The sequence below is a fragment of the Euprymna scolopes genome, chromosome 2 (assembly GCF_053919585.1).
Source record: "Euprymna scolopes isolate OS-2025 chromosome 2, ASM5391958v1, whole genome shotgun sequence".
Lineage (NCBI taxonomy): Eukaryota > Metazoa > Mollusca > Cephalopoda > Sepiida > Sepiolidae > Euprymna > Euprymna scolopes.
In genome coordinates, this window is record NC_136483.1 from 115,356,609 (window position 1) to 115,380,172 (window position 23,564).

Here is a 23,564-nt window from a genome sequence, read left to right on the forward strand (position 1 = left end):
TATAAACAATATGTATAGCATTTTAAATTACACATTTTCATAATTAGAGATATATTAGATACACGTGTACTCTATCCATCCCATAAGTGACAACATATTTTTTTGTTTTTTTACTTAACTAAACTTAACTCATTATCAACTACTTGCTTAACTAAATTCATTGTCTGCTTGCTAACTAAACTTATTATCTGTTCCTGACAAATCTTTAGTAATTATTAATTTTATACATCTCATGAAATGTTTTTTAAATTCACTTACGAAATGAAAGTCATGATTTTTGCCAGTCAAAGCAAGTGATGAATGTAGCAAATTGCGAATGACCTATTTACATAACTAAATGGTTGATTTTTTTCTAATTAAAGCCAACTCATTTAGAAAGTTTAACCAAAAAAAAAACATGCATCAGGCATTTGTAAGTTATTTACTCAAAGATGGTCGACTAAACAACATATCAAATCTTTTTTTCAACACATACAAAATATCTGATTAGAGATTCAAGTTCATTCCAGTTACAATAAACTGTGACAATTTTTTTTATTAAATAAGTTTTATTATCTGAAGTTTCATATGGTTGCTCCCACTACCTCACCCTTTCTGAAGAAGTGTTATCTGAAAATTCTGCTGATTTTTTTTCTATATTTATCTAAAAAAAAAATAAATTGAAAAATGAAAAAAAAAAAAAAACATTTATTTTGGTTATCTGTGTTTTTCAAGCCATGACATTTAAAGAAAGAAAGGCCGAGAAAGAAAAAAATCAACAACAGAGAGGCAGAAAGAGAGTGAACAAGCGAAAGAATGAAGAAAAAGATGAAGAGGGAGAAAGATTTGATTTTCATTAATATAACTTCTGTAAGCAGAAAAGATTTCATGGTTGTTTTTTTATATGCCGGTAGATAAAATTACAGTCCTTGAACCAAAATTACCTCCCTTGGTAGAATCATTTTTTTCTACAAATTCTTCATTTTCTTCTTTCTATAAAAGATAATTAAATTGTACAAGTAACTAGCAAATCTTTAGAAAAACAATTTTTTTGTAAAATTTTAAACCTATTTTGAATGTCAGTTTGTAACGAATTTACATAAAATCCATCCAATTTTTTCATATTAAGATAATATATAATTTGAGAATTGCACAATTATCAATGTAAAATAGAGTTAAACAGAACATTCTGGTTCAAATTCTGTAGAAGTAGTCCTTTTCAAAACCTCCCAATGTACAAAAAGTTAAGAAACAAGATCTGTTTTAATGCGAGAAAAATCCAGCTAGCAAAAAACTGTAGTCTTGTTGTAGCCTAAGAGCTGAGTAAAAATCAATGTATTGTCTTCGTTAATAAATTCTAGTTGCATTCCCTGGACCAGATTTTCACAAAAAAAAGGTGCATTAGTGCTGCATGAAAACCCGAGATTTTCTCTTCCATTACATGCATCTATCTCCCATGCATGATAAACAAAATGAGATTCGTTAACATTTTAGGATTTATGAAATGCTGGATTGCAGGAACAGTTTGGGAAACCTTGCCCAAAACTGATTCAAGAATGAGACTTAGGGTGGTGTAAGTTTTAAATTTCAAAGATAAAGTTGTTTTCAAGTTTGAAATACCAACTCCTTAGATTACTACTGCTACTTGCTGTAAATTACTGATATGTATAAAGAGTCCACTCAATAAGACCTAGTATAATGCTACCCTCAAACCGCATTAGTGCTTCTACACACCTTAACCCTTTATGACCTGAATTATGATGTAGACAATTTTAAAAAATATTTATTGTTAATTTTAGTTAAACGGTAATAATACAGTAATAATGTCTTCAAACTGGAAAAATTATAAAGTTCAATAGTTAAACTACCACTAAAAATTTTTGCATTTCATAAACTTAGCTGGATTAGTGCTTGCCAAAAAAAAAAAAAAAAAGTGTTCATGACAAGAAACGAAATCCTCCACTCTCTGAGACAGACGGCAGCATACTGAATGTAAGCATGGACAGTTGCAACCTGCAGGTATTTGGCATCTACCTAGATACTGAACTATGTACAAGGTGATGTTTGATGTACAAGGCGTGTTTGAATCAATTCCCACTTTATTTATGCTGTTATATTCATGTATTTACGACTGAACGAATTAGTTCAACCAGGGCATAACATTTAATATTTCTAATATATATATATATACACACACACACACAATGAAAATCGTGTAGTCAGAACACAAATAGACCGAGACTCATCTATTTTTGGTAATTCAAACACCTCTTTACATAATTCCAGGATTATGATTTACCCCAAATCCTATGCACAAAATTCTCAATTGAGTAAGCTTATATAACTGGTTTTTATGAAAGAATTAGAAAAATACCCATCCCAGGACAGATAAAAAATTTTTTAGAAGAGTTTCACACAACTTTTATGCTTCTTAATAAAGATTAAAATAAAGATATGTTATTAAACCTCATGTCTAGAATTCCTATTCTAATTTTATCAAAAATAATTTTTATTATAGAATATGCCTAAAATTTATGGATTAAGCAGAAGGAGTCTTAAGAAATTGAAATTAAAGGAATCTGGTCTTAATTGGTTTCTAATGACTGGATTAAATTCAATGCAAATCTGAAATATTTGAATTTTGATATAAGAGATTGTGTCCATATTATACCTTTAAAACCCCCTTTAAAATACTTCAAAGAAACTGAAATTTTGGGAATATTCATTAAGTGATACCTGATGTTAAATTTTTTAAAAAAATCAGGTTTCTAGATTCTCAGAAAGTCTTCCCCTTTACAAATATATAAACATACAACCATACCTAACTTTATAAAAATAAAAATACAGTAGAAACATACAAAGTATAAAGACAATTGTGTCAAAAGTTCAACTCTGACCTCAGGGATTCCTTTATTGTTTCAGAATCATTGACCGACTCTATAGACCTGCTTCATACACCAGCGATGTTCTCACCACTTGTTCTGTGTATGAGAGACCATATGGATTGAGCTCTATGGCCACATGAAAATTCATTAATCGCAGAAGCAGGACACAACGAACAACCAAAACACGGACATACCTTCATTCGTACATACTTCATCATCAATCATATCTGGTTAAAAAAGAATGATTGTGTAATCACCAAAGAAATAAGGAAACATAACAGAAATTTCTAATGTTGATATTTTTTTTTTTTAATTACGGAATCAGTGTTTATCAAGACCCAGAGGTTACTCAAGGATAAAGATTAATGAGTATCAGGTGACACAACACTGTGATTATTGGTAACGGTGGAAATTGGGTAGAAACCAATTGTTTAAGAGGATAATTCAACAAGAATCTTTTCACATTGAACTTGAAAATTACAATTTTACAGTTAGCTCAGAAGCAACCCTGCATTATTGTGTTTAACAAATGGGCAGCTCCATGAAAGAAGCTTTGCTAATGTAATTTTCATTTAGTTTCAGGCTCAGATAGAGAGTAATGAAAATTGCTGATGATGGTTGTAGCTAGGTGAGTGTTGGCCATGAATGGTTCACAGGAGTGGATTCATAGATTGAAAAATAATGATAAAGCAGAGATAGACTCGTAACATTTCTTCTGCGAGAAAGGAGAAAAGGACATTGCCTACCGGATTTTCAAGCTGGTTTTGTACTTATCAATGCAGAAGAGGATGCTCTGAGTAGACCCTCACCAGATGTGACAACAGTACTCCATCTAAGGACGTATTTGATTCTTATATAGTTAGAGGATTGCATCGAATGAGATACTCGATTGCCAAAGATTTAAAATTTACATATTTCAAAATGAATTGTTCCAAAAGCAAAGAAATGACTTAAAAGTTACATTCGTTTTATTTAATAAACTGACAAATACTTTTATAGTAAGAAAAGAAACTGGAATTTCTATGATGTCTACTAGTATTTATATATTTTGTTGAATAAGATAGACATTCTATGTCTGTTAGGTGCAGTGATAATCATAGGGCCATATAAGGTGTAAAGTGATGTCAGGAGGGAATCTAGTTTCAGTTTTACAACACAATCTCCAACTCCAGTGACCCCTTAATGTTTCAGACATGCATACAATCAATCCATTTATTAGACTTTTGAACTTATTCTGCTATCGTTAAAGATGGAACGAGCATACTGTGCTAAATGCATTTGGCTTCAATAAGAAAAAGGACAGTCCAGGAATGTTAAGAATCTAGAATGATAAGAAATGAACATTCTTAAGATTGAATGGAAGGGTATAGCGGGGTAGAGAGGCTAGAATGAGATGTTTGGGTCTGAAAAGGAGAGTAAGGAGAGGGATGAAGGTCCAGACAAGAAAAAGTAGAGTGAAAGACTTGTCTGAAGTAATATGTTTAGGTCTGTATGCCCTCTGTTGATCTTGGATGGAAAGAAGAGGTAAGGGGTAGGATGCGGAACATGTTTGGGTCTGAGTGTGAAGGGGGTAGACGTTATTTGCTTCTCAACCAAAATCTCAGAACAAGCATATTATTATTATTATTATTATTATTATTATTATTATTACATCAACTATCACATCACTGAAAAACAACTTATCTTTTCAGTATAGTTCCTAGGCACTGACAAAAACAAGAAAAAAAAAAAATTAAACAAATGTTAAAATAATTTTTTAAAAAAATGCTCTGCAGGGGTGGCCAAATTCTCTCCAAACTCTACAGAAAATACCATACCAGATCTTGCTTCCCTGATAGCTGAAAAATTGCCTCAGTTTTCAAGAACACTGGTGAAAGAACTGACCCACATAATTATCGAGCCCTCAGTCTCCTCTCATTCTTCATTAAAATATAGAAACCATTAATCAGTCAAGCAATAATGCACCACTTTGAAAATGCTGAGCTTCTTTTTTGAGCAATAGTATGGGCGTAAGAAATCGCATTCTATTGCAAATATACTAATAGCGATCTCTAAACGCACATGTTGGATATTAATGATTGTTAAAATTTCTGAACGTCATGGATAAATATTGCAATGTTATCAGTTATTCTTTTACAGTCTGTCCATGGAAATTAGGCATAAGAGTTTCAACAAAAAAAAATGCATTGAAAAAAATCAAGTGTGACTTTATATCCATGGTTGGAGAGTTAGAGTCAGAGTCAGATTTCTAAGAGTACTAGGAGTCGGAGTATTTTATCCGACTCCGAAAGTTGGATAAATTTTTTTTTTTTTTTTTACATGGTTTTCCTGTTTGGTTTTACCAATTGCACAATTTAGCAGTTTTTGTATGATTTTGCTTTTATTTTTGAAGATATATCACATTTTTTACTATACTGAAATGCTTCTACTTCATCAAGATATTTCGGTCCATCGGATTACTACAAATCCTGTCTGGACAGCTGTTTTCGTTTTGGTTGTGACGTCACACAGGATCTATGAAAATTCTGTTTTTGAGGGAGATCCCTGTGGATTATATCGATAACAATTGGACTGTAATCTGAAAGTTACCCAGTTCCTGAATTAAATGGAATTTGGTAATTGGATTAGTTCAGGATTGATCTGGAATTATAATCTTATCCAAAAAAAAAAAAAAAAAACAGGCCTAAATCTATGCTACTATAGCCTTTTATAGCTTTGTCCTGTTCTTCCTTTGATCCTATTTCCATAAAGGCAATATTATCTTTTAAAAAATTTCTTCTCTGTATAATGTCTTTACTCCCTCATTTCTGATGAGAAGCATTTGGCTTTGAAATGCTATGGCCTAAAGAGGTTTCCATATCCCTAAATATTGTATTCCCTTTTGTACTGATAGCATAATAAAATGTCATTGTAAATTTTTTTATCCCTTTGTTATCTAAACTTATTCTCTAAAGCTGGTTAAGTGTATATGTGAGTATATTTATCATACAAGTGAATGTTAAACGTAAAAAATATATAAAAGTATTTATAAAATGCTTGCTGAATAGTTGTGGGAGGCTGGTATATGGATCTGCAGAATAGATTTCCACATAGGGGTGTTGGAGTGAGAGTTAGAGTTGAAGATATCAAAAGAGTCGGAGTCAGTATTCTAGGAATTCTAGAAGTCAGAGTTGGAGTTGGACTTTTACCATCCGACTCCACAAACCTATTTATATCCACCTCAGCAAATGACGATGGCGGTGATGGTATTGAAATTATTCCTGTTGTGTTTGGAGAAATGGGGCATCAGAATCATTGGATATTCTAATAACAAGCAGACAAGCTCATTGTATTTTTAAACAATTTATTCATGGGAAAAACATGAAATTATGTACAGACAATATTGAATGTTCAAGTGATGTTCGCTATGTTGCTTTTCTCCCCTCTGGAACTCTTTTTAAAGATCCGTAAGAGGTGATAACTATTACTTTCTTTATTTAGAATTAATCCCCCTTTTATCACTATAACAATCCTCAAAGTGAATCTTGGGTTTACTTTCAAAAGCCACATAAACTCTCGCTTCCTTTATTTTGTCCTTTCGTCCTTACATTCCAAGAGCGATGTTTCTGACAAAGAGGGAAGAATTGCTATTTTCTGAATCATAATCTAACATATTAACATCGTTCATTGTTTTGCATGCTTTTAACAATTCTCTTTCCTTTTGTTACAGCCTATATACCTGTACTTCTTGATGAATAAAGCCTTGTTCACGGGTTATCATTCGCCTTCTGTGTTGTCCCCACTACACCATCTAACACTTGTTGGCAATTTTTTACCTTGAAGTACTAATTTTTTAGCTCTTTACATCAAATTGAATGCATGCCTCGTCTTGAGCGATTTCCATTAAAAAAGAAACAAAAAGATCAGCATTTTTTTGTTGTTGTTAGATATAGTAATGCAATATTGACTTTTTTCTTTCCCCCCCCCCCGAGTGTGTATGGTAACACGAGCCTTAATAGAAAATTTTTTCTATGACAGAAATAATACAAAATACAAATTTAAATCATTTAAATTATTCTCATCTTGGTGGTTTTATTCACAATGCTGCAGCCAATGTAACCTCCGACCTTTTTGGGTGCATCTTTTCAAACTTGAAAACCTGGCCAGATTTCTGAAATTGGCTCTTTATTTAATTAATGAGGGTAGATTATTCTTATTCCATCAGCCATAGGTGACATTACCCTACTAAATTGATATACTATAGAATTGAACACAATATGGGAACTAAAAATTAAGAGTAGATTAGAACACCATTAAAAAATTGGGGGGGGGGGAGAAAAGCAAGGGAAAAATAAGTACTTCAATAGAACTAAAAATATAGACACAAACAATAATAAATCGTAATATTACACATCTAGACAAGCTTGGGTTTAAAACTCCAAATTTATACTAGAATTCATGCATATGCACAAGCACGTATATGATGATGACTTTCAGGTCCATTAAATGATATCCATTCATAGTCATGAAATTAACAGCACGTCTTGAAGCCAGTTAGTAATTTGCAAGATTTATTGTATGGATAGCAGGTGTAGGCTATCCTTGGGAGAATCTTGCATCCCTAAGGGGCGTGATATTTAAGGATTTTTAAATGTCTAGTCAGTCCATATCAACTAAAAGACATCTTACCCGAATGTGTATGCGTGTGTGCATATATAAGTCAGAATGATTTTAAAAGTCAAATCTGAATAATAGTACATTTCACAGATCGATACTCAATTCAAATTCACCTTTTATTTTTCTTCAATCATTTTTTTTTTTTATTCTTTACATGGTAGTCACCACTTATCAAGGCCCGGAAGCCACTCGGAGAGAAGGGTTATTGTGTGCACAGTAATCAATGAGATAATATCGTAGTAATCATTAGTTGATAAAGTGTCTTACTTAAGGGGGCAGTTTATCAGGAATTTGTTTATGTTGGACTTGAAGACATCCAGGTTGTAGTCAGGTGGGAAACAGGCAGACAGAAGAGAGTTCCACAGGCGTGCACTTCTAAGAAAGAAGCTTTGTTCATGGAATCTACGTTTGGATTTAGGCACAGATAAAGAGTGGAGAAAATTATTGACAGTGGTTTCAGCTAGACAGGTGTTTTTCGTGAAAGATTGGTGAGGGGGGATCAGAGATTGGAAGTCAAACAAACATGGAAATAACGGTAAAACAAAGACAGGCTCTCAACGTCTCTTCTGTGGGAGAGAGGTTGCAGGGAAGAGAAAAGGGCATCCCCCACTAAGTTACGAAGTCTATTTTGCACTCTGTCAAGGCAGGATAGGCTGTTTTTAGCAGCCTCTGCCCAGATCTGGCAGCAGTACTCCATCCTTGGATGTACTTGGCTTTTATATAGATAGAGAATTGCATCAGTAGTGAGATATCTACTGGAGCAGTAGAAAGATCCCACGATTTTTCCAGCGACCTTGGCAACAGACTTGATGTATGTGTTTCATTTCAGATCCAGAGTAAAGGTCAATCCCAGAAGCTTGTCAAAACATGAGGCCTCCCCAAGATGAGAGCCATTCATTTCAATTGAAGCCAGATAGGGATCAGAGTGTTGATGATGTAAAGACAGAAGCTTGGTTTTAGATGCATTAAAAATAACAAGCCATCTTTTCCCCTATTGTACCATGCGCTCAAGATCAGAGGAGAGAGAATCGGAGAGAACTTTGTCATTTACAGCCTTTGATGTGTTAGCATAGATGTCAACGAATGATTTAAGTATGTGTTTTAGGAGATCATTGATGTAGATCAGGAAGAGAGTTGGGCCCAGGATAGACCCCTGAGGGACTCCAGCATTAATACTGTGGGCTTCTGATTTCTGCCCATCAACTACTACTCTTATGAGCCTATCAGAGAGAAATGATTTAATAATTGAGAAAATTGATATTGGACTGAATATCATTTTATTTTTGATAAAACATGAACATTAACGATAATCATAATTAATTAATGGATTTTAAGCAAAATCTAATGAACTATTATTATTTAATTTTAATTTTAAATATTTGCAAAACTGTGTCATCTAACCCATTTTAACCCTTAAGGATAAATCCAAAAACTGGTTTTGTCAGTTTCCCATACAACTTTGAGAAAATAAAAATTAATTTCAGGGGAAAACAAGATAAAGTCCTTTTGGATTAAAATCAGGAATCAATAAAAGATCACAGAGAATAAGATGTTCCCCAGGCTGTACTTTTTCCATTGCATCAAAAAGAGAAAGAATCAATGAATCCCTGATGCTCAAATTACTGCTCCTCAAATCAGTGAAAACTGAGAGAGTCAGGTATGATAAATTTGGTCTAAGGTTAGCTAAAAAGAAAAAGAAGGCAAAGAAAATATGGAAATCATTAACAAGAAATACATTCAACATGAAACAAACAGGACAAGTAAGATGCTTGAAATGGTATTATGAGAGATTTTCTTGGAAATGAGAAAATCTTGAAGTTGCAGGAACAGTATCTAGACTAGCCATAAGAATTAAGAAAGAAATAGTGCATGAAGCTATGAGTAGAATGATGGGTAAAGCTGCAAACCCCTCGACAAATACTGAAGGCTGTAGGAGAAATGGGTATTGAGATAGTCACAGACTCGAGAAATCATATCAGAAAAGTAGTTTTTATGTTTTGTTTTATTTTACATAGGAATCACCACTTATCAAGGCCCAGAGGCCACTCGAGGATAAGGGTTAATTTGTATACATTAGTCATTGTGATTATAGCATAGTAAACATAAGTAGTGGGAATTTTGTAAATTGGATTACTTAGGGGGACGGTTCATCAAGAATTTGTTTACGTTGGACTTGAAGACAATCAGATTGTAGTCAGCTGGGAAGCAGGCAAACAGAAGAGAGTTCCACGGGTGTGCAGTTCTAAGAAAGAAGCTTTGTTCATGGAATCTCCGTTTAGGTTTAGGCACAGATAAAGAGTGTGGAAAATTGTTGATAATGATTTTAAAGATTGGTCTTATAACAACAGTAAACAAGGATAAAGGAGGAACTCTGGCTAGAAGTAATTAAAGAGACTTAAAGTTAATCGATCGGTTGATGGAATAATTGAGTAGCAAATAAGATAAACATTCAATGCAGTTTGGTTTTATGTCTCGACAAACTACCACAGATGCTATATTGACCTGGAGGCAAATATAAGAGAAATCTTGTGTGGATTTGGAGAAAGTTTCAACAGAATTCACAGAGATATTTAGTAGACATTGTGTAAATTAGGAGCAAACGAAGGTTGTTTAAGCAATGTACCAGACACTCAGTCAAATTAGAATTAACAGCATTTAGTGATATCTTTAATGTTAAATTTAGAATACAAGAATCTGAACAGAGTCCATTGTTTTTTTATTTGTCTAAAAAACGATGTCGAGGGAGTTTTGCACAGGTTGAATTTATTAGGCATGTGTGTGCAGTGTAATAGTGTATAAAAGTGAAACCTGGCCAGTGAGGGTCGAGGATATGTATTGTTGGGAGAGAAATGATAGGGGAATCAAATGATGGAAGTGTAATCCAAGTCTTAAAGACAGCCTTAGACCTCATGACTCAGAGGAAGACAATATAGGAAGATGTGTATGGAGCAGGAGATATTGTTGGTTGAGCCACATTAGGGTGTTTGTGTAGCAATAGAATGGTTACAGTTAGGAGGGTCAGTTGCCAGTGGGGTAGGAGGCAAGGAAAACTTTGGAAGAAGTGATAAGTATGGACTTGAGAGAAAGAGACATAAACCAAATGATGATGATGATGATAATGATGATCAAGAAGATAACCAGAGTGACAAAAACATAAGGTCATTACGATTATCAAGGGCCAAAAATGTAGTTTTAAATTAAATTAATATAAAAGAGATCTGGTGTTTATAACTGGGCAGGAGAGAGGGAAGGGATTATCGCTTAATGAACCTAGAATCAAACAAGATTTGTATACCCATTCTAAGAAGGAAATATCTCTCGCAACATATGTACAGGGTAGAACAATAAAATTGTCATCCTAGAAAAAATGACATGATTCCATTTCCATTTGATGAAAACTGGTTTTCTTTTTTGTTGCAAACCATCTACTAGTTGGCCAGTTATGTACAAATCCCAAGAGTGATAGCAGCCTTCTATCATGTCTGACAGTGACACAATGTTCAACGAGCAAGATCAGAGATCTGTAGCTGTACAAGTCATGTTTGCTACTGATCCAAGTACGCTCAAAATACAAATCTGAACGGTTCAATGCTCAAGTGCACAGCTCAATGAAGTTTCCGGCCATAGTTATGTTCTTTGGTGTGGTTTCAAGTGAGGACCACATCATGCCACCTCACATCTTTGAAGTTGGCTTGAAAGTTAACCCCAAAGTGTACCTGGGTGTGATGAAGAGTATGGTGATCCCCTGGTGCAATCAGATGGCCGCTGGCAGACCTTGGGTGTGGCAGCAGGATTTGGTGCCAGCTGACAAGTCCAAAGAGACCCACGCTTGGCTTCAGAATGAGTGCTACGACTTTGTACCCTTCCTTCCCTGGGCCCTCCTCCTTCCCCGACCTGAACCCGCTGGACTACTTCATTTGGTTATACAACGAGAACATCACCAACACAACCTCCCACAACACCAAAGCCATCTGCTGAGTATTTGCCGAGCTCCCGTTGACGCTTGTAGAAAGGGCATGCTCCCAGTTCCAAACCTGTATCGAGGCAGTGATTGAGGCTGAAAACAGCCACATTAAATAAATGTCAGCTCCACGACATAATCAAGTCACCTGAATTGATTTTTTTCAATAAAAGTTTTAAAATAAAGGTGTAGTGTTGTTTTCTTTAGGGCAACAAATTTATAGTTCCACCCCGTAGTTGACACCATCATTTTAGTTAAAACCAGGATCATGAGAAACAGTCTGTTTCTCCTTAACAAATAGCGATCCATATTGTCAATCATGTATGCTACAAACGAATTGTTCAGGAACGATGTGAATTGTTATCTCATTGACATAAGTCCAGAGCAGCTGAAAAAAGGGTTAGCATTAGTTCTTTCTTCTTCAGCACTCTCATAGCAAGAACAATCAGGCATGTCCTCTAGGCAGATACTAGACTTTGAATTATTTATTTGCAAAATTATAAAAATATCTTTGAACAAATTAAGCACAAGGCCATCAAAAGATTGGGAAGCAAGGAATCATCTTCTGCCAGCCTATTTTTAGTCAGACTCATCTCAATCACCATAATATAATATTTACTATAGGGTTCATCCTATGTAAAATATTCTCAACTGTTGAAATTTTATTTTATTTATATTTATATGCATAATTTTATATATGTATTCATTAGAATAAAATTGGGAGTGGAACAACAAAATAAACTGGTTATTAAACATTTTGAACCCTTCTAAAAAATTGAACAGTCCAATATTTTCCAGTTTCTTTAGAACTGAAAATATACAGGTTGATCTCTCATTGGGAGTGAGACTTAAGTGTGAGGAAATGAAGGAATGGGGTGTAGGGGTGGATAATGTCCTTTCAAGATGAAAGGAATCAGAGAAGGCCATGATCACTTTGATCCTAATCTAAAGGTCAAGATGTGCAGAAAATCAGATTCTGACCTTTTAAAAGTTCGGGAATCAAAGTCAAGCATATGATTCCACAGCATCAGATTCAAATTTCAATCGACATAATCATTTATTCCACTTATGTACTCATCTAAAGGGGAGGTATTTCTTTTTTCTGTCAAACCTTATTTTTTTTTTATTGTTGTCTTAATTTTTGAAATGAAGAGTTTTCTCATTATATATGGTTTTTCTTAAGACTGTCCTCAACGACGATGACATTTCATTTTCCACCATCGAGCTATTCAGGTTGATTGCTCATTTGTATTAACGTTTTCTCTACATTCAAATTTAGTTGCAATGCCGCAATGTTACATCTGTTTTACAAGTACTTCAACTGAATGTGATCTGCTGAACTTGATGCACAAAATACCCAGACAAACACTACAAACACCAAAATCACAACCCTTTACTGTAGAGGTCTCCAATTAGCCTAAACTTTCTACTCTAATAACTTCTTTCCTCAAACCGATTGTCTTTCAGCTTCCTTCCCTGTTCCCCATTTTCCTGATTGTACTAATACACAAAATATAAATGTAATGTTAACAAGCATCACACTGCATAACTATTTAGGATGTCCCTACAAATCTAGTCCCTAATTCAGAAAACACGCTATGTGACATACAAATTTATATACGTGATGTTGCCAAGCTAATCAAAAACCTTGATTCCAGTAAAGCAACTGGCCCTGACAGTATTCCAATTATAGTACTCAAAAGACTTCAACCAGAACAAGCGTCCATCCTTACAAAACTGTTTAAATGTTGTCTTAAGGAGAATTGCTTCCCATCACCCTGGAAAATTTCATCAGTATGCCCTGTATTTAAGAATTCAGGTGATTGTTCATCTCCCTCTCAGTACAGGCCAATAAGTCTCCTGTGCATCATGAGTAAGTTGCTGGAATCTGTGTTAAATAGAAAAGTAATCAACCATCTCAGCAAAAATAACCTTCTTAGAGAGACACAATATGGTTTCTGTTCTGCTAGATCTACAGCAGATGTGCTTACAGTTATATCTCATAGGATTAGCGAATCTCAACAGCGGCTACCTTTCTAGGGCAATTGCTCTTGACATATCAAAGGCCTTTGATAGACTATGGCATAAAGGTTTACTTCACAAGATCTCCAGCTACGGTATTGCTGGAAATGTCTTCTCAATTATTAAATCATTTCTCTCTGATAGGTTCATAACAGTAGTGGTTGATGGGCAGAAATCAGAAGCTCACAGTATTAATGCTGGAGTCCTTCAGGGGTCCATCCTGGGCCCAACTCTCTTCCTGATCTACATTAATGATCTTCCAAATCACATCCTTACATCATTCATAGACATTTATGCTGATGACACTACTATCTATGGTAGCACATCTAAGATCGTAAACGACCAAGTTTTCTCCGATTCTCTCTCCTCTGATCTTGAGCAAGTGGTACAATGGGGAAAGAGGTGGCTTGTTACTTTAATGTATCTAAAACCAAGCTTTTATCTTTACATCATCAATGCTCTGATCACCATCTGACATCAATTGAAATGAATGGCTCTCGTCATGGCAAGTGCTCGATTGAGCTCCAATCTATGGTCCTCCCCCTCGCCAAACTTTCACAAGAAACACTCGTCTAGCAGAAAACACTATCAATAATTTCCCCCACTCTTTATCTGTGCTTAAACCTAAACGTAGATTCCATGAACAAAGCTTCTTTCTTAGAACTGCACGCCTATGGAATTGTCTTCCGTTTTTCTGCTTTCCAGCTGACTACAATATGGTTGTTTTCAAGTCTAACGTAAACAAGTTTTTGATGAGCTGCTCTGTATAATAAATTTGCTGAATTTCCATTACTTACGATTATTTTATTGTGTAATTGTCTACTGTACACTCTTTAACCCTTATCCTCGAGTGGCCATTTGGCCTTGATAAGTGGTGATGCCTTTGTAAAAAAAAAAAAATTCATAAAAGCCTCATGTCTTAGTGGTAATATGCCTTGTTGATAGGGGAGGGGTGGAGGGGGAAAGTTCAGAAGGGACACCAGCCAAAAACGTAGAATTGTTACTCGCCATATTAATGAAGACAAAAAATCAGATTTCTTTAAACCTTTGAAGATATTTCTAATCAAGAATTCCCATATTAAATCATGCCTATGCTACGTTGACTGATGTTTGGCCCATCTCAACATATGTGCAGACTCTTTCAAACAATTTACTATCTTACCAAATCTGAATCTTTAATCTTCTTCAAACATAATTGTGTTTGCCCAAAAGCAGAAAATAAAAATAAACTAATAGAGTATTATACCAATAAATAACAAAGTAATTTAAGGTTAATTCAATTGTTAGAGATGTTTGTTTTTTTTTCCACCTCTTATTCCAGGTTTTTCTAACTTGTGATGACCCCATTTCTTATATTCCTTTATAAACAATGGTATGTTTATTATGACCTTATGACCTCAATCAGTGTAAAGAGAGAGAGAGAGAGAGAGAGAGAGAGAGGGAGAGGGGGGGGCAAGACGAAAATTGTATTGGAAAAGAAAAGATTGCAAATCTCCTGGAACTATGAAAGAAAGCACACACACAAACATACACACACACTTTGGTTCAAATGAGATATATTTGAAAACAGATGCCAATCATTGGTATTCATGGAATGTGGGAAGGTTTTTTTTGTTTTGTTTGCTTTTTCTCAGAGGGGGGAAGGGATGATGGCGACACTGAATGGAAAATCTGGTAACAAACCGTGAAAAAGGAAAAAAAAAAAAAAGAAGATTTTTTATTAAAAAAAGTAAAAAAAAAAAAAAAGTAATGCTTGTTAATAAACATTTCAATTTATTAGAGTTGCCAATTAGTTTGATCATTCATTAGTTATATTGTTTTTCATCCATAAATAATATGGTATAGTTAATAGGATAAATTACTAGTTTAAATTTGCTAAATTGGGTTTGGCATTATTCCCAAGCATTTTTTTTTTTTTTTTACTAAAGAAACAAAAATATATATATATATATATAAATATTTTTTAAGTTAAATAAGTTTCGTACACACAAAACAGTGATTGAAAACTGTCTTTAATAAAAAAAAATTTTTTTTAAATCCAATATGGATACCCGATTTTACGATATTAATTTACCTCATGAAGAGTCGAAACAAATCTTGAGTACTTTATTATTTTTTATAGCAATAACCAATACAGAATCATAATATTTACAGTGCGTACCTGCGTCTTTGGTAGTTTCTGAGTTTTAGCTAGACACAGACAGAAATATATCTTTCTTTTATATGATAGACTTGACAAATACAGGTAAAATTCCTCAAACAACAGTTTTACACAACTTATGTCTTATTACAAAGATATAATATTAAACCTTATATATAGAATCCTTATTACAAATTTCAATCAAAATCCATGGATCAAATTTAATGCAAACCTGAAATATTTGAACTTTCAAAGGAGAGGTTGAGTCCATAAACCCCCTAAAAACCATTTAAAATACTACAAAGAAACTGAAAGTTGGGAAATATTTATTAATTGATGTCTAATATGCCTATTGTTAAAATTTCAAAAAAATCTTAACAGAATTCCACGCACTCTCTGCCGCCTTTACATAAAACTAAATTAATATAGCCCACATTACTCACCCTCATGTTCGGAAACTGTTTCAAAATTTATAATGATCGGTTAATTAGTTTAAAGGTGAATCCTGTACATAGAGATATATTAATATACCTAGCTTCATATAAATAGAGCCTGTGTCTTGTATGAGAATTGTTTCATATTAGAATTCAGATGAGTTCAAGACAATGGTGTCCATCATTATTTTAAGATATAGGTATGCAACAAAAATAAGATGAAAAAAAAAAAAACTAACCTAAGATGAATACGGACAATGCTTTATCTAAAGATTGAGGTCAATTCAAGAAAGGTATGTTTAAACTTTTGTTACTATGAGATGTAAACAAGCAAAATAGCACGAAAGAAGAACACCGTCAAAAATAGAAAGAATTTTTTATTGTCATATATTACTGAATTTATTAAGACTAGTTGTTGTTGAGATTTTAATGTGGTAAGTGCCCAACTAAAGTTTCTTAATAAATTGCCTTAAAATCAATCTCACACGTCTATCATCCATAATATAAATCTCACCTGTCTGTTTAAATGTATGTATGTTTGTAAGTCTCCCTAAAACTTTCGACAGCAGTGACGGATCAGTATCGTTTTGAAGCTCAACCCTTCGGACGACAAATATCGAAAAATTGGCTAAAAACATCAATTACTTCACCCTCAATTTGGCACTTTTCTACAGGGAGGGGTCGCTTTTTTCGCTAATAGTTTCGAAAGTCATCCTCTCTTTTCGATTGACTAGCCCTAATTTAAACCTTCACCACTTCCAGTTTGGCGATGGGCACAACAACTAAGACGTCAGGGTTTTTTTTTGTTTTTTTTTTCACCTTCTTTTCCTCCTTCACGGTATGGGTTCGAGCCAACCTGCCTGCCTACTACCACTTTTTCTTTTTTTCTTCCTCAACACACACCTCCAAACACCCAGGAAACGCTGGGCACCCAGGCTAGTATCAGTATAAATAAAGAAAACTTTTATCAAATTCTAATTTAGATGTTAAAATTGATCGACTCTTAAAAAAAAAATAAAAAATAACAGAATGTGTAGAACTTTTTGTTTCATTCTCTACACATACTTCAGGAAGTCTTATCTGAACAGAGTTAACAATTAGGATATGATCTATTTTTTTACATTATGATATACTAATCCTTCTAAAAGTCTCTCTAAGATCCTGTCAATCCAACAGGGATCAGTTTGAAATAAAAGTTTCCTTAATCTGTTAGGCTTTGTTGTTGTCATTGTTGACTCTTGTAGTGTTGTGTAGCACATCCCAAACGATGGTGACTGATGCACGGTGGTCCTGAGCAAGGTCATACAAAATCGCTAATCAATCTTGATTTCATTGTCTAAAAACAACTACTTGTGGACTTGAGAGCTCAACTAAGTCCTTTATTCTTAGCTGCCTACTCATGTTTACCGTTGGGCTCTTGTTTGAAATAGCTTTTCATCGCTATATGTGTGGATTGATTGAACAGCTAATATGACTTCATTCTTTTGAAATATTGCTTTGTAATGAACTTGCATATTAAAAATAATTTTTTTTAAAAGTACAGGTTTAAATTGCCAACCCTGATTCTGAAGATAATTAATTTTTACAAAATGAAAGTAATGTAGCCAAGTTTCGTTTTTATATACTGAAAAAATAAATGAATAAAATAAACACAGGATGAACAAGAAACCAAACATGAAGAAACCAACTACAAAAAAAAAAAAAAAAAAAAATGCAGCTGAGACACCGGAAGAAAAGCTAAGGCACTTTGCAAATGTTATAATGCTAAATACTGTATTAAGAGCATGACTATTAAAAAAAGGTTGGCCATTGTTTTGCAATCAGATACGATTTTGCATGTATACACTTTCTGTATCTGAATCTTTGCAGAGAGCACATGCTAGTCATGGTCACTTGTTTCAGGTCCTTCTCAGTATCGTCATCACTAAATAGTTAATAGAGCCAACCTGTTCCTAACGCTATAGCTCAACTATTTCAGTTAAATAGAATGGAGAGTGTAAAAGTCCCAAAAAATTATGATGCAACCAACTCAGCCAGTGATAATGGTTTGTAAAAGAAATGAACTAACATAAATATTTAACCTCATTAGTGGTTATCTATATATATAAAAGTGAAAATGTGTGTGCGTGTGTATGCATGTTCGCTTTTTGTGTATGTCCAAGAAAGGCTTTTTTTTCGAGAAGCAGTCGGTCGGCTCACAACTCCTTAAAACTTTTTATATCACATAAAAATCCTAATATCTACAATTTAACAATGGAGGTCACCTGTCTATTTAATTTGCTCGACTTTGAAAAGATAAATATTCAACATTTTTCGCTCGCCGCATGTACATTAGGCTTTTTCGTATAATAAAAGCGACACTAATTCTGGCAGTATTTTTTTCCGGTCGCAATCGCCAGAAATGTCCAAAAGCAATCAGATTTGATCAATGTGGAAATATTTTCCTTATTCAATTCGATTGCTATTCAATTTGGACAATCCCCTTTTTATGGGAAGCTGCCCCCCCCCCAACATCTTGGGAAAATAAAAATAAAAAAAGCGTTCCCACAGTAAATGAAATATTACTCCGTAGTCAAAGTTGACCTCATTAAAATGTGCACCTGCCAATTCTAAATAATTAAGTAAATTCAATCGCGTTTCCGTTAGTATTTCGCGGTGGCCCAATAGTTAACGTCGCACATTTTTTTTTTCACACTTTAATTTCCAACTTTGCCTCAAGGGTTCGGGTTCGATCCTCATACTTATCTACCAAAACTTTTTTTATTTTAACCCCCCACCCCTACCAGGAGTTTTGATTTACCCAAAACCACACACACCTCCAAACACCCGGGCAACGCTGAGTACCACCCCCACTAGTCTATTTATATATGCATTCCAGCCATAATGATGAAGATGAAATCCAAGGTAGCAACTTGGACACAGTATTAAAATAATCGAACCATTAAAATGATCATGGAAGAAGATATATGAATATATAGTGCATAAATAAATATACAACATCAGGAGCAGCTGATTTGTTAGTGCAACAAATAATTCCACTTTATATAAATTTAGATGATTTTTTTAAACTCACTTTTTCCTAATTTTACCAATCTAATACAAGCTCAATAGATGACCCAAAAGATCACATTTTTTTCTAGTAATCATAAGATATATATACACACACTAGCACACACACACTAGCACACACACACACACTAGCAGGCCACCTGGCATTATATATTATGATATTGTAATTTATGCAGATTTCATATTTATCATCATAGAGCCTATATATATATATATATATATATATATATATATATATATATATATATGAGAGAGAGAGAGATGTTTGTTTTTGTTTTAGCGATATGTTTTGAATGGATTCAATTATTTACAAAAGTGCATTTCTACCCAAATGCGAGTTGGGAACAATTTTCCCCTTAACCAATTTGGCACCCCCACATGGGGAGCGGTATATGTATTATCATAAACACGTGTCAGTGGATAATTATATTTTAAAGATAATATATGGATAATCTACTCTACAAAGTAGTTGGAAGAAAAAGGTACAAATGCAGTTATGACCAAAGAATCAAATCCCTTTACCTCTTCTGTGTCTGCTGTAATTATTCCAATTATCATCTTTCAAATTCATACCCGAACCTTCAAAATCTGTAGTAGTAGTAGTAGTAGTAGTAGTAGTGGTATTAATTGAGAGAACTCATTAGCAAACAAAATAAGAGCAAACCTAAAGTGTCCCCAAACAATGACTTATTAGGCAAATGGCAGGAAGTAAGGTCAACAAGGAAAATTGGTTGGGGGAGAAGGGGTGGGAGTTAGGGTTTAGGTTTTTAAGCATGCAAAGCAGATGACACATCCTATAAGAGCCCCAGATGCGTACAAGAATGGAAAAGATGCATAAGAGGGAAATGCACGAAGATGGAGTAAGAGAGAGGGGCTAGCATAAGAGAGAATAGTCTTTCTGCTTCATATATATGTGTGTGTGGGTGTGTGTGTGGAGAGAGGAAAACGTTGTGATGATATGGATATAGTTTATATTATTACAAAGTTTTAGCTTACTAAAGCCAGCTTTATGACATACAATGATGTACAGACTGTTTTCCAGTATATTTATCAGATATCATTTTTCTTCATCAGTTTTTGGGACATTTTTTACTATCATTTTATCATCTTTGAAAGCAAACTCATTCAAAGTTGATCATTTATAAATCCAAGAATACAACTTCAGTTTTCTTAATTTACTCGTTGTGTAAGATTATCTCACTAAAATTATCTGTTATCTTTTGTGTTGTTAATTCTTAATTTTAATATTTTTGTTTAGTAGCATCTTAATGCTTTTAAATTTTTTTTTTTTTTATATTAAAGCAATATTGAATAAAAAATAATATAATTACATTATAAACAGATATATAAAAAAAAAGAGTTGTGTGTGAAAGCTATATCAATGCAGGTAGTAGGGAACCCCATAGATATGAGTTAGCACATAAAAGAATAATTACAATATTAGAAGAAATTTTCAATAATACTCTGTTTATTTGCCAACATAATGTTGTACAAAATGGTAGGTCATGATGTCCCTAATTTTCAAGTGTAGTATCTCTTCTTCAGGTAGGGGGAACATAATATAATTGAAAATTTCTTTTATATACTAACCCATGTCTACAGTATTCCCTACGAACCACACTGATATAGCCTTCAAACACAACTCCTTTCACACTACACACAATGCTTCAGGCAAACTATAACATCCTTCTCAGATATAAAAAAGTATGTTTCATTTTCAATTAAATATAACTGTATGATTGATATCAGGCTGTAATATAGTTGAAACAGAAAACTAAGGTATGTAAACAGGAGATAATACACATGACTTAAACTCCCTTTAAAGACTAACAATCGAAGAAATTAACGAGATATAAAAATCTATATAACTATATTATTGTAATATTTCATTTTTAGTGAACATAATGTAGTACCTGGAATTGATTGTATCAATGAGTAAGTTTGTTTACCGATCATAGACCGAAAGTCAATTGGAGGCATGACTATTGTTAAATAATCACAATTATAATGCCTAGATTAAAAATATTTATAAAGTAGTAAATTATAATCAAAATTAAAATATATTTTATTTTTAAATATTTCATTTCAATTAAAGTTGGTTGGTTGGTTGGTTTTGTTTTACGGCATATCAACCCTTTTCGAGTTATTTATTGCCGAATTCAAAGATTTTGAAGAAAATTTTTTTAATAGAATATATTTGTTGTTTTCAAGTCGGTTTCTATTTAACCCATAGTTGGTACCCTAACAGATACTACCACTTCGGGTCAGAGTGGACCTGGGAGCAATGGTAATTAAAGGGTGGCTCCACACTTCCCGAAGCCCGCAAGCTGGGGCCTCACCACTGGATATAGTTTAAGGTCATATTCAGGACCTTTAATTAAAGAAGATAAAACTGAAAGTGTTTGGATACGTAGTAAACATAGAAAACCCTCGAACGCAATAGATAACACACATGATTAATAAAAAAAAAAATCTTAATCCTTGGAATACAGACAGCAGCCATAAAATGGAAATCTATTCTTAAAATCCCCTTATTCGGATATAAATCCAATTCCTAATGAAATCAAGTGTTAGCTCCAGTAAATATCTCCTTGATCTCTTCAAACTAAGTAAAAAAAAAAAAATACATATTTTTTTAAAATACAATAAGATATAAACAAGTCATAAAATTAACTAAATTATCATATATAATGTGATGATGAAAGTGATGGAAGGAACGGATGGCGTAAATAATTGATGCAAAGAAATTTTAGAAAAGGTTTTTGTTTTGTGTGCATCGCAACTTCATCTGGCATAGACTTTGTCTATTTACCTTTGTATACTTTAAACATGTCAAACCATCTCCCTTTCTTTGTTTTTATGTATCTAATGTACTATATGCCAATGTTGATCTGACCAGTCACAGTTGTTTTGTATAATATAAGCAGAAATAGCTGCCATTACTTGGGATATAATGAACAATACTATGTTCTTGTATACTATGCTCAGGACACCATATTACTTGCCCCCCCCCCTTTTTTTATACGGTCCCTTCACTTTTTCGTCCTCTCATATAATCAGAAGAAACTGAAATTAGAGAAAACTCTCTGAATTAGTGTTTTATAAATATGGCTTAAATTTGATTAAAATCAGTTTTGAAGAGGTCCTGTTTCAATAGTTCCCTCAGAGGGAGCAAATACAGAGTCAGCATACTGAAGGGTACTTAAAGATTTGAAACCACTTCCATTGCCTTCTCCATAGAATTTTATAAATACAATTTAAATTTTAGTAAAATAGAATACAGTTAGAAATTCGGGACTACTTCCAATGTCTCTATTTACTTGTCTTCTTGTGAAGATAGAAATCCAACTCCTCAACAAGGGGCACTCTGGATTATGACAAACATAAAAATTACTTTAATAAAGGCAAAATCTTTCTAGACTGAAGATAGGAGAAAACTTTAGTATCTGTTCTATTATCTGGAAAATTTTACATATAAATTTTAGTTTTTATGCAGATTCTTTCTATAAGGAATGCTTATATAGAGAGGTAGAATACTAGTAGTGCCTGTGAATGTTCCACAATTAATGAAAGAAAATAGAAACCATCAAAAAGTTTAATTTAATCAGGAAAATCAGAAAATACATTGTATAGATTATTTCCCCAAAGCAGAGTATTTGATGTTATTCCTGTCATTTTCACTTTTTCTCTTGATCCAAACACGTGTAACACTCTTTTTCATGTAAACGTAAGCTTCTCTCTTCCTTTCACTTTTTCCAAGACTACGTCAAGTTAAGATACCATTTTTTGGTGATGGGCAATTTATTTTTTACGTGACAAATTTCAGATAAAATTTCAAAATGCTGACATTTTGAAATTTTTGTGCAGCTTGTCTAGTTAACTTCTCTATAGCGAATGACTCCGTGTGTAGGAAAGAGTCACATCTTACACTAGGTAACCTTGTTAATGTGCTTGAACCTGGCAGATCTAGGAGTCTAACTTCACAACCAAAAATAAAATCTATCTTTTATGAGTAGTTTTAGTTCCTGTGGTGAAATGATGCTTTATTATAGAACATGGCTGCATGGAAGATCATCCTGGATGACAATTGGAAGGTGCATTGCTCCAGTTCAGAGAATCAGAGACTAATTCATGGCCTGATTCATTTTAATACACGTAAGATACTGATAACAGTGTAAAAATACACGCCTACCTTTATGGCTGATTAAAATCCATATACTCTCCAAGATGATTCATGTACTGAAAATGGTGATACTTACCTAGAAAAGAAAGAAAACAAAATTCAGTTTGAAACATCAAGCTTATTTGTAAACAACATAAAAAAATACAAGAACTTGAAGAGCAAAGGCAGCTGCCAACGCTAAACAATAAATTGCATTAAATTATGAGGTCAAATTTCATATCTTTAAAAAAAAAAA

At 33.6% G+C, this 23,564-nt stretch overlaps 1 protein-coding gene across 2 annotated transcripts in view; it reads right to left on the reverse strand.

The window, feature by feature from the left end:
• LOC145294259 (septin-7-like) overlaps positions 1–23,564 on the reverse strand; it is a 541,621-nt gene that overhangs the window by 414,451 nt on the left and 103,606 nt on the right. The window lies entirely within an intron of this gene.